Genomic DNA, 24,554 nt, shown 5'->3' with positions numbered 1-24,554 from the left:
CGGTTCGAGGGTTTCGGTATGACCAGAGCAGCGGCGACTAGCTGCCTCGTGCTCGCGGTATAGCTTGGTCGCAGGAGGCTCTTGGCTTGAACCTCTTGCAGAAATTACTTCCGCACTGGTTTACTAGACCCGAAATACCCTTATAAGAATATACCGCCTACATATTGAGTCGTTGACCAAAGCGGCTACTGCTCGTAGCAACCTTGCGATGAAGTGTGCGCAAAGATCAATAGAGAAAGAACAATAGTGTGGCTTATGCACTTCACATCCGGGAGCTCCCTTATAAGCCAGAACAAGCCGGAAAACCGTCCAAGGTGTGTTTCGTAAAATGAAATTTTGAGGGTGGAGGCCCTCCTGGAACTACTCTGCTTGTGACAAGGAAATGGGTGACTGCTGCAAAAAGTAGTACTATTTTATAGATTTAACGGGTCTGGATGGACAAGATATCGCATACGTCAAAAGAAAATCAAAAAGAAAAGAAATGCGAGATAGAACAATGCTCGATGATCACCAGGAAGCCCGGCACTTGTAATCTTGAACCCTGTATGTTGTAGGTTAGACCCATTCAAGAGGCTAAGGAGTAGCCGGCGCCTTATTTGTGCGTCAGCATCTCTTTATATCATATCAACAACAACAACAACAACAACAACAACAACAACAACAACAACAACAACAACAACAACAACAACAACAACAACAACAACAACAACAACAACAACAACAACAACAACAACAACAACAACAACAAACAATGCTAGACACACTTTCTAGCCGTCGTGGCACGTCCCCCCCCCCCCCCCCCCCCCCTATGTTAAGCGATAGGAAGACCGTTGTGTGGATTAGAGAGCAAACGAGAGTATAGCCGGTTTTATAGTTGATATTAAGACAAAGAAATGGAGTTTCTCTGGGCATCTAATACATAGCCGGTGGTTTGTTAGAGCTACAATGTGGGTGCCAAGAGAAGAGAAGCGCAGTTGAGGACTGTAGAGAATTATAGGTGACGTGATGACAGGAAATTTGCACGCCATAGATGGCCTCTGCTGGCGCAATATAATGAGACAGTTGGAGATCACTGGGAGAGGCCTTCGTCCTGCAGTGTACACATATAGGCTGACGATGACGTTCTGAATATTAAAACTGGATCTTTGTATCTGACACGTACGAGTGATAAACGCAAAAGAACCAAGCCGGTGTCCCGATGACTATCGATCTCTCATCAGCGACAGGCGTTTTCTAAGAAGCCTCGCGATTCCCGCGTGCTCGATCCCCCGAGTCAGGGTGAAACGAACAGGACGTGGTTCACGCAAGGCGAGTGTCTGTAATCAAGGGTGCCGCGGAGCCATTCCGTCCGTTCGTGTCATTTCAAGGCCCGCGTGCACGTATTACACATACACCGGCGGCCGTGCGCGCCGAACGCGCTTCGCGTAATTTCCTCTTCGACGTCGTGCGCGATCGGAGATCGTGTGGTGGCGGCGTAAACAAGAGCAGAATCGAATCGAAGCACGGGCGCGCACATCGACTCTCGCCGCACACCGCTGCTCTCCCAGTAACTCGGGCACATTATTCATTGCCGCGCGGGACAACCGCACAAAGGCGATGCCGACACGGCACGACCGTTCGGGGCAGCCAAACAAAAGCCGCCACAACACACACACGTAGCTGGAGTCCGCGGCCGGCGTCGACGCGAGAAGGAGAAATAAAAACTGGGAGATGTCGAGGAGGATGTAGAAAGGAAAGAGAGGGGAGTTCATGTTGAGCAGCGCAACTGGAGAAACAGCCGCTCGCGATCATGCTTATACTTACGAATACTCGTAAGAATATATATATGCGGACGTCGACGACGGTGTGCGGTGTGTGTAATGGCGAGCCACTCGTCATAGCTGACCGTCGTAATCGTAGAAATGTGAAACAATTCTCCGGGGGGAGGTGGGGGGAGACGAACAGGAAACAGAAAAGAAAATGCGAGAATTAGGCGACGCGCCTGCGTCGCCGCGATAAAGGGGAAAGAGAGAGGTTCGAAACGGGCCCGCCGCCTTGATCTGCCCCGAAAACGTGAGGCAACAATTACAATTAGGAGAACCGCGCGCGTCGCCGTATTGCCTTTCCTATACCTACCCGCTGCTGTAGAGCCTATAGCAGCCGAACACGCGCATATACGTACGCACCAAAAGAGTTCCAACGCGAATTCGCCGGCCGAGACGAGAGTGAGTGCGATCGGAAAGCACAACAGGCCACACGTATAAGTATACTATGCGTACGCATGCTCACCGGTCCATCGACGGCTGTTCCGTGAGCGGCCGCATCGTGGAGACGGATGAATAAATGTCCCTCATTAGCATAATAACGCGCAAAAAAGAGAAGGGGGGGGGGGGGGGGGGCCGCGCGCGGCCCCGAAGTAGATTGTTTTCTGTTCGACTTCGAGCCAACCCTGAGGGCGAGTCGAGTTCAAGTCTGGCCTCATCGTTCTGTTTTGCGCTATCTTCTCTCTCATCCGTGTTGTGCGGACGTCTAGTATTGTCGTCCACATCCGTGTGTTGGCGCTTGCAGCTATATAGTATAAGCTGATCTCCTTGACTGTTCGTGTTCGTGCTTCACCGGGTGGTTCTTAATCTCGACGCTCCTATTTCCGGCTCCCCGATTGTTTCGAATTTGCATTCGCTTAGATTTGCTCCTAAAGCAGCCACCTTCCCGACAATTAAATGATGCAGCGGTGGAAAAGGCAGAGAGAGGGAGGAAGGGAGGGAGGGAGAAAGAGTGAAAGAGGACGATAAATGAATCCTCGCGAGGAAACAGAACAAAAAAAGAAGACGTCAGTGCGAAAGCGGAAAGATGCTGCACGCAGTCGATCCGGTAGCTTTTCGCACACTCTTTAATTCGTTTGGGCAGGGAAAAAAAAAAAAGATAGCAATGCAGAATTCTAACTCAGTGCCTTGCAGGCATCTCATGTATACGCACGTATATGTAAGGCGTGCCCAAGCAACTCAAAAAGCGCGTCGACATCACGTCCGGAACGTACACAACTTCCTCCGGGAACGCCAATTTTTTCCATCTTTTCATTTCTCTGTCTTCGTGCTCAAACGAGGCTGAAAAAAGAGAGAGAGAGAGAGAGAGAAATAGGCAACTATACAGGGAGCTGTACACGGTGCGTGGTGTTCTCTCCCTCTCTCCCAATATACAGACGCCTGCCATGAATGCGTGTTCGGGGTGGATCGTGAGTCGCTCATTCGCGAACCCACCGCCGAGGTCGGTATTTAGTCCTTCGAGCCAATTTCAATTGGTCCCGTCACGGCCTCCTCTTCTCCTTTTAGCCGTCGCTCGCCCGTGAGCCGCCATCGCTCTCTCGGAGCCACAGCAAGAAATAAATAAAGAATAAAAACGCGGCGCGTGTTCTCCGAGGAAAAACCTCCCAGGGCGGCTCATATACAAGCGGTCCGTTCGCCGGCCCCCGAGGCAGCCGTGTGCACTTGGCTGTAGAAACGTACACACCAAATCTACTGCGGGGCTTAAAGGTAAAGTTCGTACAAACGCGAGTACATGCTCCGAACGGACGGAAATTCTGTCAGTCGTTTCAACGCTGCAGTTAAAAAAAAAAATGCCAGGCAGTATGCCTCCACTAAGGTCTAATTATTTTTCGACAGCTTAATGATGGAATGGTCGTGTTTAGAGCAAGAGAAACATTAGTTTTTGAGAGGCATGATTCTCTATCCTACATCTGTTGATTGCTGGGCCAGTGGGTGGACACTGATAGAGAGAGAGGCGGGGGGGGGGGGGGGGGGGGAGAGAGGGGAGGCAGGAAAGTTAACCAGGTGCACGCCCTGCTTGCTACCCTGCAATGGGGAAGGGGATAAGGGGACGAAAAGACAGCAAGAAGTTAGGAGAGACAGAACACTAATTGCGCGCATATGGTTGGGACTAACAAAAATCGGACCCCACGTTTCCCTTTCTTCTTGTCGTTCAGCGCATGCGTAAATGTATGCACACCGAGTCTCAACAGCCACAGAGAATTTCAGTCCCACTAAATGCTGGCTTGTTTCGTGGTTTTCTGAAACAGATATATGGGTAGCAATGTTAACTTGTCACTGGAAAGCTTTATTGTTTCGCAGAAACCTGGCTTTTGACGATGGTATACACCGAAGAGACGTATCACGTCTTTGGCTGCATAAGTAGCTACCTATATTGGTAGCGACGCCCACGAGAGGAAACGTATTCAGTTAATAGTCGACGTCTTGAAGTATCCTGACAGTGAAACCCAAATGCTGTCCTGTATACGACATGCTCTAGCCACGCTCCGCCTGCTATTCTGCATGCGAAGGAATCTTGAAGACCCATAAGTTCCTTCAAGGCGTTTAGCGAGTACATGACGCTATAACAGTTTCTATTGACCACGCAGGTGTAAAGTTTTACTAGTCTCGTCGCTGGTGGTGAGGGCACAGCAATTTGAAGTATTTCGGTGCACTGAATGAAGAGCATCGTGGCTTAGACTTTTTTTTTTGTTTTTTTTCATAAATGTGCGTAAGCAGATGTCGGTGCCTCGTTGAAGCGTCGGCTACTCTTTTGCTCCAACTTGTGATGAAAACAGAAACACTTTGTAAAGTGTAAAGCCATAGTGATACAAAAAATACTTCAGGGCAAGTTCTTGCGAAGTGTTCACCAGTCGCGCCAGAACACAAGTTCAATGCAATCTGTGAAACATCTGTCCGATCGCTAGTATCCGAGCGAGAACAAGCGACAACATGGCTGGGTGATTAGATACAAAATTACCATATCGCCTCCTGAAGACTTCGCCGTCTCAGAGAAAGAACAGCATGTGGCGTTGATTAATGCGTGTCTACTTAAGTCTCTCCTCTTGAGTGATGAAGTCCCTCCGTCGCTGGAACCATCGTCCACAAAACCGGCCTGGTACTGCTACAAGGAGAAAGAGAGATGCAATTTAGTGCTGCAAGTTGCACAATGTATTCATGAGTCTGGCGAGAAGCGCTGTCAAAAGTCTAAATAGAATAGACGTGCAAGTCAGAAATAGCTGGAAAGTGTACATGGACATCGGTAACCGCGCTGACAGCCTAATGCCAATGCCTGGGGTGCAATGTCGTTCTCCGTTTCGTCAACAAACCTTCACACGCGTTGATCCGAGTAAGAGCACAGCAAAGACGAACATGGTCCGAACCAAAATGTTTGTTTCTAAAGGAAGGACCATGGTTAGCCGTTGCCATTATACGGCATGTGTCGCCATATACACCACGATGAAAGGTAAAACGCGCGACACTGTCTAACAGTAACGAGCCAAAATAATTAAACAGGTAATAAAATAAATAAAGCAAATATATAAAGCAGGCATCTGTCGCCTTTCTGGTGCGTGTTCCACCAGAGGGCTCTAATCATGGTTCGCATGAATGATACGCCTCGAGCACACGATCTGCTTTTTCGTGTCGACGCAAGATGCCGCTGGAATCCCGGTCATCCAGGCATGGCTCGAATAACATATGGCTTGTCAAGTTGTTTCGAGCCCGACTACTAACTCGACGCTATCAGGTGGGGCTCACCTCAGTGAGCCTTCTATGCGCCGATAGAAAGAGATAGGGATTGGAGGTAGGTGAAGGGTGTCGGCCTGTCTGACGTGCCTCTAGCCTGCTACAGCTCTTTGGAAAAAGGGCTTGGTGTTTATTGAGTTTTATGGAGTTTCCAGCTTAGCTGGCTGACAAACAGTAGTAAAAACAAATATGCAAATCCGACGCGCATGTTGGTAGCTTTCGTGAAGCGGCTGCTTAAATGTTATAAAACTAAATGCGATGCCTACGATTTTCTTAATTGTCTTTCTTTCTTTCTTTCTTTCTTTCTTTCTTTCTTTCTTTCTTTCTTTCTTTCTTTCTTTCTTTCTTTCTTTCTTTCTTTCTTTCTTTCTTTCTTATTTTGCAATTTACACCGCATGAACAAGGTGCATGAACGACGCCAGAAATCTCACTATACAGACTAGGCGGCGAAACTCTCTGTCAGGTCTAGACGCTTAAGACAAACTCGTAAATTCAGAATAACTTTCATAGGTTGTTATCACAAATACGCAGGCCACTGTAGTAAATGAACTGTGTCACTGGTGAAATATACGGCGGACCCCTCGTTCGCTACTGCAACAACCAGCTGTTCTTGCGGTATCGAATATTTTCTCGTTTCTGTCTCTTACACGTAGCGTTGTCGTAAATATTTGGAACAGTTACTCCCCTTTCGTTTATTTTCTGTCCTCGTCGACCGTTTCCAATTTCCCAGGAATGTTTGTTGCCGCAAACTCGGAGCAGCTGCTGCTGTAAACGAGCTGCGAAAGACAGCGCGGGCACCCCCCCCTCCCCCCTACCGCCCTTTCAACTTCTTTCTGTACGTATAGTCCTAATAAACACTATGCATCGCCCCAAATGACGAAAGTCGGCTCAACGAAGAAACGGTTCAATAACATCGCCAAAAGGCATCGAGGGCCGCTAGCTCTCCAAAACATCAAGGACACGCTCCCACACAATAGCTTCTCCCGGATCCCGGGCCGAACGAACGAGTGAGCTGGCTTTTGTTAAATACTGCCCCGCTCAGAAGAAGCCATCGAGAACGACGCGGAGGAGAGCGGGCGGCGGGTTGCACAGCGAAGCGGCCAAGTAAACGGCAATAAACAAATCATTAACGCGCCGCGTCCTCGACGTCTCCGGACCGCGCTTAATGAATGGCCTCATTCATTAGGGCCTTGTACTCGGTCTGTCGAAGACATTTCGATCGATGCGGTTTTCTCGAAAGGCTATATCAGGTGCGCCTATCTTAGCATCCGCGACACACGCGAGTCTGCTCCTGACGCGTGGAAGCGCGCTTTCTCGACCCCCCCCCCCCCCCCTTTTTTTTTTTTTTCTTCCGACTCCCTCAACCTGCCGTCCGCCCTGCTTACCTCCCTCACACTCTATATAACCTTTCCCGTTATATGAAGCTCTGGCTGCCTGCCTGCATGCATGCAATGAGCCTGTGCACTGATTTCGACTCGGCGCGCAGCGCATTAGAGCGTTCGTTTTTAGCGTATCGGGTTCGCCCATCTTTATTCGCCTCCGCGCTATCAATCATGCAGCATAAACGTTCACCCTCGCGCTGCCTGTGCGCCCAACAGCCCGGCAGTTTTGCCTTGGAAGTCAAAATGCTCGAGTGTAGGCGTGTATATTTCGCGAATGCGCTAGAGTGCGTGCGCGCGCTCGCTCGCTCTCTAGCGCGCTGGCGGCGGCGGCGGCGGCGGCAAGTGTTTTTTATGCTAATTAGTGCCCGTCGCGCAATTACTCAAGTCGGACGCAGCGGGGCGATTTGCGATCGGCTGGAACAGAAGGCGGGGCCCCGACGAAGCGGGAGGCGAGGCTATGGGCACCGCGAAGCTGCTGCCTGCCCGCGTTGCCTCCTAGTTTTCTGCTTCTTTCGCTCGTTTCCCACAGCCCCCGACTTCACTCGGTCTCCGAGTCTCCGCGCCGTTTCTCCCTCGTTTTACAACCTTCGGCGTGTTCGCTTACGCATCGATTTAGATTAGTTCGACAGTGAGCATACTGCTCGCTCCAGCGGAGAACATGAGACAGTTACATAGATTACGTCCCGGGCCCGGTGCCAGCGGTTTGATCGCAAGGCTATATACTTGCCACGTTCTTCGGGCGAGTGCTACGAGGCGCGATTTCTTCATACGCTTCGCGTTGGCATCGGGACGGCAACGTAAGAGCGGTGGCCAGTGAATTTGTCAGCCGCCGGTGATAAGTTGGCTCAGTTAATTCCGGTCCAATGTGGTTACGTGTGGAGGAAGGCGAGTTACTGCGGGTGTACAGATGTGTCTCACTTACATCATGACATTCACATCGTGCTTGTAAATTTCATTGGGGGAATATGTGCACAAATCACGGTGATGGTAGGGATGGTGACGCATTTATTTTGGAAAGTGCATCGCCTGATAGTCTCTTAGACAATAGATTCAAGTCATCGAACATCCAATAAGCTGGCGTCGCGCAGTCAAGCGCGATAAATGTGTCGCTTTCGAACTATATGGTGGGCCTTTTGGAAAACAACGAATGTTAAACTGAACAAAAGGACTCTCTTCCTCAACTCCACACAGCACCAGTTGCATTTCGCAATGTCAGCAATATGGACACTCCGAAGTGACCTGCAGTCTAAGAAAAGAAAAAGTAGTGTCTTTGTAGGGAAAAGGCAGGGACGCGGTAGTACATTACTATAACTCATTTTGCAGACGTATATGCCGGTCCCAAAAAGTAACTACATTTCTAAAGCTCTCGTACTACCCGATAAAGTATGTTTACTCTGCCTTTGCCACTATTCATAGTGAACGTATTCCATTGGTGAGTGCAAGAATTCTCGAGGATGACCCAAAACATGCAGGACATTGCAGGCATGTAACAGTGCTTTTGTTCTGAAGGATGTTCACGGTTCTTATAAGCGAGAAATAACATGTTCTGTCTTAGACAGTCAGCTTGGAATGTAAGCAGACGCAGTTACAATCCTATAGCCGAAGCTACGCCGCTAGACAGCGCGGGGGGCACATTTGTCACGGAGTCCATCGCGACTACAATGGCATGGAATAGCTTCATTGACAAGATAATCATTCTTTCCTACGCTAATCACCATGCAAAGCTTAGGTCTGTTACTTTAAAGTATAGTGTCTAACGTCACAAATCGACACAGTGGATATTATGGTGAGCAGCGCAGACGACAGGAGCTGAGCAAGGACGAAACGCTTGTTCTTTCTTTCTTTCTTTCTTTCTTTCTTTCTTTCTTTCTTTCTTTCTTTCTTTCTTTCTTTCTTTCTTTCTTTCTTTCTTTCTTTCTTTCTTTCTTTCTTTCTTTCTTTCTTTCTTTCTTTCTTTCTTTCTTTCTATACAAATTAAGGGGTGGGAAAAGTGACGTGAGAAAACCTTCTTCGCCTTTCTAACCCATGGTCTAAACTCACTAGATTCTCGCGAATGTGGGCGGCACTGCTGCGCTCATCATCCCGAGCTTTGGGGATGCCAGCTTCGGAGAGACATGAACTCTGCAGCCGATAAGTCATCCCCCGCGACAAATCTTTGTCGCTTGTGGAGTGACGTCGAAACGTGTGACAGATCCTGTGCGACGCTGAAGGTACGCGGCACCGAACCTATTTGACATTAAACACGAGCGTATAGTACGACGTGTGCACCTTTAGACACGTGATGTCCGGAACACGATAAACGCTATAGAGCTTGAGAACAATATATATAATTTTCAGTATACGTCTAGCTTCGCTCTTGCCTTTCTTAAGATTTTAAGACTGATCCTGAAAACTACCCCAGATGGGTGACGGACAATACGTTTGCAGATACATTGTTGCGGTTCCTGCACAATGCAGAGGTGGAAGCTTTTATTTAATTTTCTTTTATTTACCATATTCCTTGCAAAGAAATCCTCTTGAAATAGAAGAAAGAGAGAGATGAAAGACAAAGAGGATAACCAGAGTAAAAAATCTGGTTTGCTACCCTAATCTGTGGGACCCTACGCTGAGGGGCATTCTACCCAACGCTAAGAGGGCTACGTAGAAAGATGAGAAAATCGAGACCATATACACATAATTACAGCCATTCATAGCGCCGGATAGCAGTCAACGCTATACTCAGTGCTAAAGTCGCTTGTGCAGGAACGCTAATCATATTCAAACCTCCTAAAGCATTTCACGTTCTCACATGAGTCGCAAGTTTCGCCTAAAATAAACGCACTAGATCGACAGATTAGAATGGTCATTTCCTCAAATGCGTGATGGCGAATCTTCCGCGAGGCAAAGTCCCATGCGGTCGGGTGTATAGGGCCGAGCCCTCGTTCGTTTCGCTTTAGACCCTTATCGCAACTTCCTGACGTTGCCTCAGCGGTATCTTTCCAGGGCGTGGCCTGGCGCTTTAAAACCAGTGCGCCAAATACTATACAGCTGCTCATGCATACGACTTCCCAAGAAGAACTGGCTCGACTGTCTAACGTAGTGATGCGTGCCCGGCTTTAAGCCGCGTAACCGTCGACAACGCGTTCCGATTCGTCGAACACGTAAGCTGCAAGGCGGCAACACCTATACGAGCGCTAATGCGAAGGACCAGCATTATGATTCATACGCACGCTCTGCCGAAGCCCAAACGTTATACATCCGTCATAAACATACTATTCATCTTGCGTTCATGTATACAATGCACTGAACAGCATCCACATGCACCAAAAGCTCACAAGCAGCTTTCTCATTTAGAAGTCAAAGCGTTACGTTGTTATGAGGACATACAATTTTGATACGCTTATGTGCTAGATACGCTCAGAACATGGTTTGTCGTTTCCTTTTGTCCTTGTTGACTCCATAGACAAGCGGCAAGTTAGGCTACAGTAGAGCCGGCTGTTCCAAGACGCCGTTATGTTTAATAAATTGACGCTACTTCTTTCCTCAAACAACACGTGCGCATCGCTAAGAATACAAACACTTATACCAACCTCACAAAAAAATCATTAAATGTAAACAAGACCAAAATTAAGCAAACCACGGGGAGGTATGTGCGGGTGTTATTGTAATTAGTGCAAGCTAATTACACTGCGCAATAATAACTATTTATGCGCACAGAGACACGAAAGTCATATTGTTCAATGAAACCCGTAAAGCAAATACTCAACTATAAGTAAGCGTTGCTGCAAGATGTCGCTTGATTCTTCTTTTTTTTTTTTTTTTGACAGTCTGTCAGTTGAGAATCGCCTACCTTTTAAAGCGGGCCCCGCCTGGATTGTGCAATGATTCGAGAACAAAGCTCTCACGTGTACAACAACGCGCTGTGCAGCGCTGCGGTGGTGACACTTGACGCCTTGTCTTTGTTCAGCCACATGTGTTATTCGCGCGATCATTCTCCCGCGCTGGCGAAACCCCGGAACCCCGCGGCGTGAGAAGTACGCGATCATACTTTGTCTCGCTGCAGATGCGTACAGTGTCGTAGGCGCAATAGATGGCGCCAGCGGATTGGGAAATCGAACGGTTTCACCGATGACAATAAAAAAGGGCGACGAGGAGGAGTCTGGAGGCTGTGGTTGTTGGATAGGAGGGATGATTGCTGAATTCCGTCAGCACAAACTGACGGGACCGAAACTCGGAGGATAAGAAAGAAGCTCGAAGAGAAGCTGAATACCACGAGATGAGTTATCGAAGAGAAAATTGATCGCGGCAACGTTCGAAGCTGCACTGAACAGAGTTTGACCTTTAGGCATGATAAAGTGTCCTTTCGAAACTCTATAATCGTTAATTTCGAGGCACTATGTTTCTTTTTTTTTTTTTGTTTTTTTCGAGCCGGCACCTCAGCTGCAACGTAAGAGTGGTCAGTGTGACGCCATGGATTTGAAAGGGTAGTTTCTCGTATTTGGGCCATTGTGGGGGAGTACAAGCGTATACTTCAAACTTGCAAAGCTCTGTGCTTGGCCATTTTAGAATAAAATGCAGTTAATTTTAGCCATATGAAAAAACAAACTGGGCCCGAGCAGATCTCGCCGTCAAAATCTGTGACGTCACGGCGAATTGGTGCTGGAACTTCAAGGCGACGTCGGCACCAGTCTCTCGTTTTTTTTTTTTTTTTTTTTTTTCGTTTTTTTCTTTTTTTTTGGGGGGGGGGGGGAGTCCTTTCCGGCTTACCAGGAGGAGGAAAGCGCCGTTTTGATTTGTACTGTAGTTGTGTAATTTATTAATGTCTCTCAAATTATTGTTCTGTTTATTATCCCGTTAACTGACAGAAAGATTGGAAATCAAGCTGTGGTGGGTGATATTTTATCTAGTTGAGATTAAGCGGACGCGGTGTTGAATGAGTCCTGTAATGCTTAAGATAGATAACTAACATGTGGTGCAGGCCCACGTAAGCTAATTCAATAGAAAGTAGTGGAGGAATATGGGCAAGAGCGCAGTTAACATACCGCTCGTCTGTGCTTGCATTGGCGATCATTTTTAAGACCACGTTAAAGTTCTCAGGGCGCCTCCATTCACGCTAGCAATTCAGAACAGTGTTCACAGCGTTTCTAACGTATGTTGCAGTATGTATAAATAAAATCGGGCGCCCATTCAGCGGTGTTCCATGCAGCGACAAACTACAACCGTCACAGCGTTCCGCGAAACCGCACGCGAACGCGGTGTAACATGCCCACCGCTATACCACGCCTATATATATAAATGCAGATTTAAGACGCATGGTCGCTCAACTCAGTTCTCTAACTCAGCCCAAGCTGCCCGTTGTCGCATCCCTAAATACAAGACAACAACCCACGCTCGACATGCGCATTCGCTGTTTGCTTATACGTGATGGGAGACGCTGAGACACGGTTCGTTAACATCGCAACGCACCAGGTGGCTGCCTGATTAATGCGAAGTCCGCCACTCCTACACGTGTATATTGCATCGAGTGGTCTATAACGTTGGTTTTGGCCCGCAAAGAGAAAACAAGGAACATTAAAAGACCCTCACATTATCGCCCTCGCTGTACGCCTTCGTCGACGAAAAGCTGTTGACTCTGGAGCCGAGCGCGCGCCGCGCTCTGATTTAATGCTCCTCGCGGGATTCGATCCACGGAGCCTTTCGGTCCCCTCGTTACGTCTTATAATGCTCGCGCGCAGGCTTAACTCTCGGGCGTCGTTTCGTTTCCCGAGAGCTGCGATGCACGCGCATAAGAAAGAAAGAAAGAAAGAAAGAAAGAAAGAAAGAAAGAAAGAAAGAAAGAAAGAAAGAAAGGATGAAAAGCGGACGCATAACACTCACAATGAGTCGGACCGAGGGCCGCGCGGCGTGGTCAGCCGTCTCTTTCTCACACCGTCGCTGACCGCCGCGCAGTGTCCGCGCTTCTCGCGCCAGCCTCCTCTTTTTCTCCCTTCCTCCACCCCTCGCAATTATTTATCGGGCCGCATTTGCGGTTAATTCCCCCTGCGCTTCCGCGATTAAATACCGATAAGGAAGTGCGCGCGCGTGCGTACTAGCTGACTCGCTCGGCTTCCTCCTTTCCCTCCTCCTTTCTCCTTGTTCCCGCGCTGCTGCCTCTCGCCACGACGACGCCAATGAATACCGCGCGAGTCTGATGAACCCTCGCTCGCCCCGGCGATCGCAACGAGATCGCCTAGCGCCCCTAATCGAACTTTACAACGCTTACACGACCGCGTCGTCGTTTTCCGCCGTGATGTATAGAGCTCATTTCGACGGCGATCGAGCGACCCGCTCGGTATATGCACATGCGCGTTATAGCCGGCGTGCGCGCTCGCTCGCTCGCGCGGACACTTCGCTGCAGCTGCAGGCAGGACTTCTCGCGATCGCTCTTGTTTTCGTTCGGATCGCAACCCTCACTACCGTCGCTGTATCCGTATCCAACCCTCACCGCCTCACCTTCGCGGCACCGTGTCCCCTTCCAATCGTGCTTTTCTTTCTTTTCTTCTTTTTCTTCGTTACGACGACGATGTCTAATTGTGGGCTACAGTCAGTGTCCCCGTATACTTGCCGGACGGAGCTAAGGGAGAAGGAAACCGAAAAAAAAAAGCGAGATACGAAGTGGGGATGTTGCAATCGAGTCGAAATTGCCAGCCAGCCAGCAGTCCAATCAGAACGAGAACGCGCGGTTGACTGTTCTCCGTGGCTCGGTCATAAGAGCGGGTTTCGTTAGGCGCGTGGTCTCTCTCACACGACGTCGTATTGCGGGCGTTCTCTGCGTGGAAAACGATCTCTATCTCCGCAGTGAGAAATGTGCGCCCTTTCTTTCTGCTGAAAGGTGTCTTTTTTCTTTTTTTCTACCCCTCCTATAGAGCACAAACGATAGCTACGTTTCTTGAGATTCAGCGTGTCTGTACGTTTGTAAATCGCGCGTCCGTGCGCACGTAGGTATACACTTCCTTGCGCAGGTGCTCGCTTGTGCCTGCCAGTGCTTCGCTTGCAGGTTCAGGTTTATGCAGGTGTTTGAGAATATGGGAGGCGGAGCATGCTTACGGAGCGCAGAGGCAACGTTTGCTATATACTGGGGCTCTCATCTTTCGCTCTTCGATTCCCGTAAACGTCATGCGCGGCCTGTCTGCGACATTTGACATTTTAAAGGAGTCACTTTTTGCTTGTTCTTCGAACGTGCTCGTAAAAGAACGCGTTCCGTTACGTTTCTTTTATTTCTTTCCATCACTTTCGCTATCTGGCTCGTTGTGAAGAAAACCGAGGCACGCCAACTACGTACTTGGGTCCTTCGATCTTTGGACATCAATAAGATGCCTTTTCTTTCATTTTCTTTCTTATATTTTTTATTCGAGCGAGCTTGCCGTTTCCGCAAGGCTATTAACACCTCTAGGGAACAGGGCTGATTACCGGAAGAAAATAAATTGGACATGCGGGTTAATGGCGTTCGTGACGGTCGGCGCTATACAAAGGGCCGCCTCTCTTCAGGCCAGAAAGAAGTAAGGAAGCCTTTATTCCTCGTTGACTAAGTATGTATCATCGCCCGAACGTGTGTGCATGATCTGATAAGAGCTGCTTGAAATGTTCCTGTCATCAAGGTGGTCGAGATTTCGGCGCGCCGCGGCAATACCCGTTGATTTAACGCCTCGATCTGCACGAGAAATGGTAGTTGTTAGCGCGTTATGTGCCACGCCTTCTTCTATATATCGGTGTTTAGTTGAATGGTGCGCAGTTATTTTTGTTTTCGAGAATCAGCTAAGCTCATCAAAAGCCGCCCCCCCCCCCCCCCTCTTTCTTTCAAATGCCCGAAACTTACGTGTACGTTGCTCGCTATAATGTTACGCCTGCAGTGGAACCGTAAACGTCTAAATCCCGCGAATAATGTGCACTTATGAGCTGAACGACGATATGGAAATTTATGCGTCCACCCTGTGATTGTCGTTATCTGTGGTTGGAATACGGTGCACTGTGCACGAATCACGTGATTCGTTCGCATTCTCGTGGAATCGTAGTCGAACACCGCGCTTATCTCGAGATATGATCTCACGTTTTTTTGTTTTTGTTTTTTTAACTCTGGAAAAATACAAGTCGGCTGTGGTGCTGTGTTCATGCTACGTGAACTCAGTTACCCTGATAAACATAGATAGAGGCGATGCAAAGCTGTGGTAAGTAGTGGACATGCGATTATATCCCTTACTCGAAGGCACGGTGCAAGATATATACATATCTTACGCAGTGCTCGAAGGTAAGGGCACGTAAGGAAGGTAGTATGAAGAAGGGTAGACCAAACAGCAAAATACAGTGTTGAGGCAGAACAAAAAGGAGGAGGGGGAGGGAGGGGGGGGGGGGGGTGACATACCGCACGTACATGCCACTAACGTGAGGCCACTGTTTTTATTCTCCAGGCCTTGCGCTTAGAAGGCCTGGTTCAGAGAGAGAGAGTGAACCGACACCCTCCAGCTATATTTGCATCGTGTGCATAATACGAACTAACGCCCAGTAAAGGATTGCTTGAAAATTGGTGGGCATACCCACTCGGCTACGGCTTGACTAGAAGTAACGTGACCATGGTCACGTTACTTCTAGTCAAGCCGTAGCAACATTGCAATGCACCAACATTGCACCAACATTGCAATGTGCTATGAAGTACACTGCTGTGTAACACACCGCCTTCTCCACCGACTTTCTTTCTTTATTCTCGCTTTCTCTTTTAATATGTTTATACGTGGTTCCATTCTTGTCCCTTATTATATTTGTTCTTTCTTTTCCCTGCACGCAGTGACCAACCGAAAGGAACAGAAAGTGTCCTTTGCATCTGGATAAGGCTCTGCATCAGATGGGGTGAGTGAACCTGAACCTTTTTGCAGGAGCGGTTAAACCAGCTGAAAAGAAAATGAGGAAACGGGGACTTCCGTTTCAAATCGCACTACTAACGGACGCGAAAATACTTTTAAGGTGACAGCTTTGTAAGAAACACTTGTAGAGCAAGGTGCACGGCGATTATGTACCTGGGACATCGCGTGACATGCCTTAAAAGTACGAGAAGAAGCAGCTTTTTATGACATCCACAAGCTTCGAATCCTAGTGGAGTGGCACGGAATATCAATATCATAACCACTAAATACCGTGCTACTGGAACCACTCGCCACATGAATATTAATCAGGCTTGTTTGCGTCACATAACGAAACTGCTGCACGTTCCTCGTCAAATATAACACTTGTTAGAGGCAAACACCTGTTTGCAAAAAGAAACGAAAAATGCTTTTTCCCCCATCCTCCTCCACATATTGTTATTCTTTATTTTTTATCGATTTGTATGTTTCGTGGAGTCGAGAGGTCGTCGAAGGCGTTCACCCTGCTGGGATCGCTTTCTGTAGAAGCGCCATTGACAACCACCTGTCTGCAGAGCGGAGCAAGTGTCTCGCGACAGTGCGCACATGAACAATCATCGCCTATCGGAGGGAACGAGATATTTGCGACGGGGGTCGGATGCGAAGCGCTGCGATTCCCGCATCGATTCACTGATCAAATCTAAAAACAAGGCAAAGGAACGCTTTGACGTAAATCGCAAATCTAATGGCGTTGAGTACAGATCGTGTCGTCAAAGACTCCGTTTCTGGCTTGAAACCTCACCTTTTCTCATTCACCATATAGACGTGACGCGTAAAGCGCCTAATACGTAAGCGTGCAAGTTTCGTGTTTTACATTCCACTTAATTATGTGACATTAAAGAGAGCAGAGAGAGAGAGAAATGGGGTGGGAAAGGCAGGGAGGTTATCCTGAAGAGATTCTGGTTCGCTACCCTGCATTGGGGGAAGGGGAAGGAGAAAGACGGAAAGAATAGCGAGTAATTGAAGCAAAGGCACGAAAAAAAGAATTTAAAAAAGAAAGTAGCTTGTGCTTGTTGTGTTCCTTTTTTTTTATTGAGATAAAAATAAATCGAGGAGTTGCATATACTCAGCAATGGACGACGCTATGGACATCGCAAGGAAGTTGTTGTTATTCTTTTTGTTGTTGTCGTCTTTTACGTACGGCACTAAGGAGTTATTCTTATCATTTATTTCTTTGTTTTTTGCCGCATAACGTATAGAAATGCAGTAACCGAGGTACTCTTTACCTCAGTCACTCCCTCCAAGTTAGTCTTGAAAGTTAAAACACCCCAGGTGGTCAAAATTAATCCGAAGCCCTCCACTACTGCGTGCCTCATAATCAGAACTGGTTTTGGCACGTAAAACCCCAGAAAGAAGAAGACGACGGATTCCATTGATGAATGGATCAGCATCATCACATGACCGCGTGTGCCCGCGTTTGAGAAAGTATCACTGTAGCAGTGAACAAGTTCACAACTGGAAGAATTGCTGAAGTCTGCCAATTTTTCCTCATTCGGCGCAAGGAAATTTATTCTTGCACCGAATTAAGTTTAAGTTTCTCTCTTGCGTTTGGCATTTCGCTGAATACTGCAAGAAATATTTCGTGCGTCATGTGCATGTCAGCTGTTGTTTATTAGTTTGAATAAATTTCTTTTAAAAATGCGTGTGTATACGTCACAGACGATTTATTTTTTTTATTTTCTCTCTCTCTTTCTTTGTGACATGCGATTTTCCGATGCATTTCTGAAAGAGGCGTCAGTTGCCAGCACGAGAAGTCGGAATGTCCAGGTAGTTTATAATGATATATAAATTATCTAACTTTCTAATTATCCAGCTTAGGGCACACGTTGGGATCACAAATTGAGGACTAGCATTACCGCAGTCGTGTTGCCTCAGCATAAATCGCAAGACAAGCACCACTTTCGAGTTATACACCCTTCATTTCCGCTGGGAAATACAATGGCGCTCCAGTTGACACTTTCCCTTACACCCTTACACGATATCAAGAACAATATTTCGCTCCCTCGGAATTACAAGCTCCGCAAATACATTTAAATTCACGCATAGCGAGTGGCGTTTTGCGACAGATGGCTGATATCGTCAAAAAAATGTGCGCACTTTATTTTTGCACGTAGGTATTTGTTGAAGAGCCCCGACCTTTGCGACCACGACAATTCTTGTCGTTTTTCTTTTCTTTTTTTTTTTTTTATAGGAAAGCATCGAGAAAGTAGTCAGGATCGTTAAAAAGCTGCCGGATAAAATATTTATTCTTTAAATGAGAGCGAAGGCTGGCAGCACAAGGTAATCGCAAGGCATGCATAGTCGAGATATATATCGACTAAGGAACGCAATGGCGTTTCAGTTCCAATACTGCTTGATGCACTCCCTCGGGAAAGTGTCAACTGGAGCGCCATCTATTTCCCAGCGGAAATGACGGCTGTATAACTCGAAAGTGGTGCTTGTCTTGAGATTTATGCTGAGGCAACACGACTGCGGTAATGCTCGTCCTCAATTTGTGATCGCAACGTGTGCCCCAAACTGGATAATTAGAAAGTTAAATAATTTATATATCATTATAAACTACCTGGACATTCCGACTTCGCGTGCTGGCAACTGGCGCGAAGGAGACTGGTGGGCACCTACGCGCTCCTGAAGCGGCAGCCAATGGCGACAGCCGAAGTATACTGGGGGGGGGGGGGGGGGGGCTATTCCGTAAGGGTCCACTAGGTTAACCCTTACAGCATACCCCCACATTGGTCGCTGTAGTCGCCGAGTGCCCTAGCGTGCACGAACACTTAGGATTTTTGCAGAGCATATGCGATTTCGCTGCAGCTATGGCTTTAAGTTTGCATTTGCAAAATGTACACTCAGGTGAAGGATTCAAAAGTTAATCAGTGATTTTTTGTTACATAGCCACCGGAGCATTTCGAGTTGTCGTACAATTAATGTCCGTCCATTGAGGTTATCTTCCTGAACAGGCCGAATTGCGATATAAATTTCGTGCGGTTTTTAAAAATGTTGTCCTACAAAAAAAAGGAAAAAATTAGTCACGCGGTGAAAACATGATCGTTGCTCGCTGATCTAAGAGCAGAAAATAGCCATCTGTCTCAAAACGCCACTCACTATGCGTGAACTTTACATATATCTGCGGAGCTTGTAATTCCGAGGGAGCAAAATATTTTTCCTGATATCGTGAAAAAAAATGCGCGAACTTTATTTTTTGACGCAGGTATTTGTTGAAGAGTCCTGACCTTTGCGATCACGACAATTCTTGACGTTTTTTTTTTATATGTGTGTAGGAAAGCACCGAGAAAGTAGTCAGGATCGTTAAAAAGCTGCCGGAGAAAATATTTATTCTTTAAATGAGAGCGAAGGCTGGCAGCACAAGGTAATCGCAAGGCATGCATAGTCGAGATATATATCGACTAAGGAACGCAATGGCGTTTCAGTTCCAATACTGCTTGATGCACTCCCTCGGGAAAGTGTCAACTGGAGCGCCATCTATTTCCCAGCGGAAATGACGGCTGTATAACTCGAAAGTGGTGCTTGTCTTGAGATTTATGCTGAGGCAACACGACTGCGGTAATGCTCGTCCTCAATTTGTGATCGCAACGTGTGCCCCAAACTGGATAATTAGAAAGTTAAATAATTTATATATCATTATAAACTACCTGGACGTTCCGACTTCGCGTGCTGGCAACTGGCGCGAAGGAGACTGGCGGGCACCTACGCGCTCCTGAAGCGGCAGCCAATGGCGACAGCCGAAGTATACTGGGGGGGGGGGGGGGGGGGGCTATTCCGTAAGGGTCCACTAGGTTAACCCTTACAGCATACCCCCACATTGGTCGCTGTAGTCGCCGAGTGCCCTAGCGTGCACGAACACTTAGGATTTTTGCAGAGCATATGCGATTTCGCTGCAGCTATGGCTTTAAGTTTGCATTTGAAAAATGTACCCTCAGGTGAAGGATTCAAAAAGTTAATCAGTGATTTTTTGTTACATAGCCACCGGAGCATTTCGAGTTGTCGTACAATTAATGTCCGTCCATTGAGGTTATCTTCCTGAACAGGCCGAATTGCGATATAAATTTCGTGCGATTTTTAAAAATGTTGTCCTACAAAAAAAAAGAAAAAATTAGTCACGCGGTGAAAACATGATCGTTGCTCGCTGATCTACGAGCAGAAAATAGCCATCTGTCGCAAAACGCCACTCACTATGCGTGAACTTTACATATATCTGCGGAGCTTGTAATTCCGAGGGAGCAAAATATTTTTCCTGATATCGTGAAAAAAATGCGCGAACTTTATTTTTTGACGCAGGTATTTGTTGAAGAGTCCTGACCTTTGCGATCACGACAATTCTTGACGTTTTTTTTTTTTATGTGTGTAGGAAAGCACCGAGAAAGTAGTCAGGATCGTTAAAAAGCTGCCGGAGAAAATATTTAATCTTTAAATGAGAGCGAAGGCTGGCAGCGCAAGGTAACACATTTTTCTTTCCTTTTCTTCTTTTCTCCTTCGTTTTCTTTTTCTTTTTTCTTAGCAAAGCTGTTCATGATCTATCAATGTAAGAAAAAACAGGTACGCGATTTCAAATACAGGAAGCATGCTAAACAAAAATAAAAACGTTGTTTTGAAAAAATTCTGAATTCTATATACTAACAAAAGAGGCATTTCGAAAGGTCGGCGATCCGGTGTTAATGCGGGGCTTTAAAGGTCAATACAACTGGATTCTCGGAAATACGCACGCAGTGCAGAAAATATTCAATCTGCAAAGAAAAATGCCGCGTACTTTAACGCAAAAGATTTTTCTGGCTGTCAAAACGGCAAAATGGATTAGTATTTGGTCAATTTCAATAGACTGTTTTTTGTAGGCTTGCTCTAGCTAAACCCATATGGTATACCGTTAAGAGATTTTCTTGTCTATTTGCTTTATGTCGCATATTCATCGTTTAGCATTCCGTCAGATAATATATATATATATATATATATATATGTGTGTGTGTGTGTGTGTGTGTGTGTGTGTGTGTGTGGTGTGTGTGTGTGTGGTGTGTGTGTGTGTGTGTGTGTGTGTGTGTGTGTGTGTGTGTGTGTGTGTGTGTGTTTGGCGCACATACTAGCATTTGAAGCGACCTCCTGCAGCAAATGATGATGCTTCTTACGGATCGGCTAAGACGTCACGTTAATAATAATATGAAATAGCGTCATTGTCATAGAGATCTTAAATGTTTGCATGAAGATACCAACCAACGTGAGCAGACGTTGCTAGAAATATTCGTTGATATTTAGTAGTTATACCAAGAGCTTCCGTTATCCGGAGCGTCTTTTGAACGCCAACGAATATTTGTCTGAAAAGAAAGAAAACCCTTGCAGCATTTTGTGACAGGCACATTTAAAGGCTGTGTACCCATATGCAGAACAACGCGGTACTAAGAACAACGCAAAGTTCTCGCTTGATACGACAGACTTTGCGATCCCTCGAAATGGCATTCGGGTGCAAAACCATCGAGACACCCTGACATCGATGCAACCAAACCAACAAACTTCGCTGGATTGAATATTGCGTCGGGAAGCGCACCCCCCCCCCCCCCCCACCACACACACACACACCTACACACCCACACACCCACACACCCCCTTCACCCCATGCAGGGTACCCAACCAGAACTATCTCTGGTTAACCTCCCTGCCTTCCTACACATATTTCGCCCTCTTTCTTTAACTATCTCTCTCGCCTTTTCAGAGTTGAAGGGTACGGTGAAACCAGCGTATAGGCCGGGGTTCACCAAGCATCGACGACTAACACTATAAGCGGGCGCATCGGATCATGTCCCGCACTGAAATGGACATACTGCGGCTTGACGTGACAGCGATACAAATTTTCACACCATGAAGGAATATGGACAAAAAAAAAAAAAGAAAGAGCATTGCTAAGTTAGGCTGTATTAGTAAGTCGCACTACTGCAATAGCTTAATAGTCACGCTTAGCGTGAGATGAGGCTAATACGAGACCCTATACGAGAACATACTTTGAACTTAGCGATGTCACACTGACATTCAAAAGTTGAGGTTTCGATGCGAAATTCAAGAAAGCTAAGTTTTCCTTTTGGTTAATTTTCCCGCTACCATAAAAAGTATTTTCCTGACAAATTTATGAAGATAATGTTTCAAATCACACTTTACCAAACTAATGTAATGTTTATGTTACTTTAAGGTGTCCTAGCGAACTTTATCCACGATATTCAGCGAAAAAAAAAAAGAATAAAGATACACGGTGCAAGATGCGCTTTTAATACATATGGTGTTCGGTCATCAGCCCTCTGACAACCGAACACCGTCGGTCCTATAATTGTACCTTGCACCATGTTGTTCTTTATCTTTCTTTTTTCGCTGGACAGCTTGGCTAACGCGAGCTGGAACACGTGGTATAATGTCCCTTTGATACCCGAGAACCCACGCAGCGCGTAAGCGCAGCCGTTCTGCTAAAAACGAGGCACTCAAGAGGCCTGCAGAGCAGGGCGCGCTCACACGTTATCCATCCTTGTATCAGTCACGTTCTGCCCCGTGGCTGAGATGGTGCGAACTGTCCGCACCGTGAAACGCGTTAGAAAAGGCAGGTGTAAATGTTAGGAAAAAGAACACAACGCGAGAACGTGGCGAGCCTTGTTTAGAAGCCAAGAAATATGACTGCAAATCGTGACGCCAATAACGACCGCGATTAGTTTATGACCGTAAGAGTGATCAATAAGGCCTCATTAACAGCAGCCGTCGCGACCAGTTCGTGGTCTCAGCGTTTTTTTTTTTTTTTTTTTTTAATCAGATGCCTATCAGGTCAGGAAAGCCCGCGGAGCGCCCCGCCTGATAGCCTACCCTCGCCGATGGAACATCAACGTGGCGTTCTTCGTGGTCAGGGTGTTACTGCTATTCGCCGAGGCGTCGAGATCGTGCGCTTTAAAACACTGGGCGAGTTTAGATGAAAAGGCAAGCGATGATTTGAAATGTCGCACGAACTTTGGGGTAAGAAAGCTTGATTTATGAGCTAGGCTGTCATGTTTATCGCCCCTCATCATGCACCCTTACTTTTTTTTTTTTCCTGAGGTTCTGCGTTCCTGCGATCAAGGCGCTACGCCAATGAGCTGCAATGTGCTTCTATAGATTCTTGGAAAGACAAAAAGAGGGAAGTGCTCTTTCAAAGCAACTGTCTCGATATGAACAAAGTAGCCCTTCATTATTTGGCATTGTCCTATCTCTCTGTTGGGATGGAAAACGGCTGCATTATTTGTTATTTGAAATTTTCCCCGAAGCGCTCTTTTAGTTAATAAAGGTGAGACTGCCATCTCTGAAGCTCCTGAAGCACTTTTCACCTGAGAAAGACCACCTGTGTTGCCCAACTCTATAGGTTTAGTTTGCAAATTTTCGTAACATATTTGTGCAATATTCTAAATTACTGCTGTATAAACTGAGTAGGGCAGCTCCTGGCTTTAGTTCCCTATATGTTGCTCGCCCCGCAGAAGGTAAACGCGACACGTGGCAGCGTATAGCATGTAATTCTCAACGTCACAAATAGTTTGATGCAGAAGACAGTTTCATTGCTTAAGGGTTGAACTGGGTTGAGTGGTAGCTAGCATTCTACCTCTGTATGCTGCGATGAACGGCTCATCCCTACGCATGTCTACGGGCGCGCAGCAATTGCTAGATGCGCAGGCGCGCAGCAACTGCCGGCGTGCTTCTGCAAGGCTAGATCCGCCTGTAGCTATAGCACCCTCCTCCTCCTCCTCATCATCATCATCATCGTAATCATATCGTCCGTCAGCTCATTGTTTGCAGGTTTGAGATAAAGAAATATAAAGTTCGTAACGGTGTTTAAGATGCTAAGGACGTTAAACGTGTGATTATGCACTGGATAATAACTTTTTCGTCGGTTTGTTTAAAGCGAGGAAGCTGAAACACTGTTTTTCGAGGCAGCATAGACGCCACGCCAGGGCTATACGTGCAGGGAGCATTCTTCTTGAACGCTCTTTGCAATGCCTGCCTTTGCGAGGAGACGCTAGAACACATTCTATGCGACTGTCCTGAATATAATGTTCAGAGACAGTCCCTGGCGTCCGTTCTGGCGCACCTTGACAACACACCAATGTCAGTTGAAGTGATTCTCTCATGTCGTCGACAGAAGACATTGCAGCTGAAGGCGACGAAGGGACTACTTCGGTTTTTAAAAGCAACGGGCTTGGACAAGCGGCTGTGACAGTGATGTCACGTACCACGCAAGAGTGACGGACTGTGACTGACGATGTGTGTGCTGTGCTGCGTGCTCTCTCTCTCTCTTTCTCTACTCCCCATCTTTCATTCCCCTCATCCCGCTCCCATGTGTAGGGTAGCAAACCGGTTGTGCTGAACTGGTTAACCTCCCTGCCTTTCCTTCTCCACTCTTTCCTTCCTTCTTGCCACGAAATGCTCGAGAAAAACGGACGATATGCAAAATTTCCCTAATCAGGCTTTCCCACACATCTAACTTGCCCGTTACCAAGGCGCGCCCGCCTTCCCACTGGTATAGCGCACTTGATTCTGAGCTCCTCGGTACAACGCGCCGCGTTTTCATTTGCAAGCGCCACCTGCTTGAGGCCTCTGTACTGTTAAGGTACTTATGAGCCGACGATGCATATGCGGATATTTTATTGCGATTTATTGTTAGATAAGTAAAACAGAGGTACGCTATCTGACAATACATTGTGAGATATATTTATTTATAAGGGAAAAGATGG

The 24,554-nt window shown here is 47.0% G+C and overlaps 1 protein-coding gene across 4 annotated transcripts in view; it reads left to right on the top strand.

The window, feature by feature from the left end:
• Positions 1-24,554, top strand: part of LOC119446553 (uncharacterized) — a 531,274-nt gene that overhangs the window by 272,829 nt on the left and 233,891 nt on the right. For all 4 annotated transcript variants that reach the window (XM_049664212.1, XM_049664209.1, XM_049664210.1 and 1 more), the window contains one exon: positions 15,708-15,769. The gene's annotated coding sequence lies outside the window, so the exon portion shown is untranslated. The remainder of the gene's footprint in view (positions 1-15,707; positions 15,770-24,554) is intronic.

Source organism: Dermacentor silvarum, chromosome 3 (genome assembly GCF_013339745.2).
Source record: "Dermacentor silvarum isolate Dsil-2018 chromosome 3, BIME_Dsil_1.4, whole genome shotgun sequence".
Classification (NCBI taxonomy): domain Eukaryota; kingdom Metazoa; phylum Arthropoda; class Arachnida; order Ixodida; family Ixodidae; genus Dermacentor; species Dermacentor silvarum.
The sequence above is the reverse complement of the archived record's forward strand: the minus strand, read 5'-3'. Positions and strand labels throughout refer to the sequence as shown.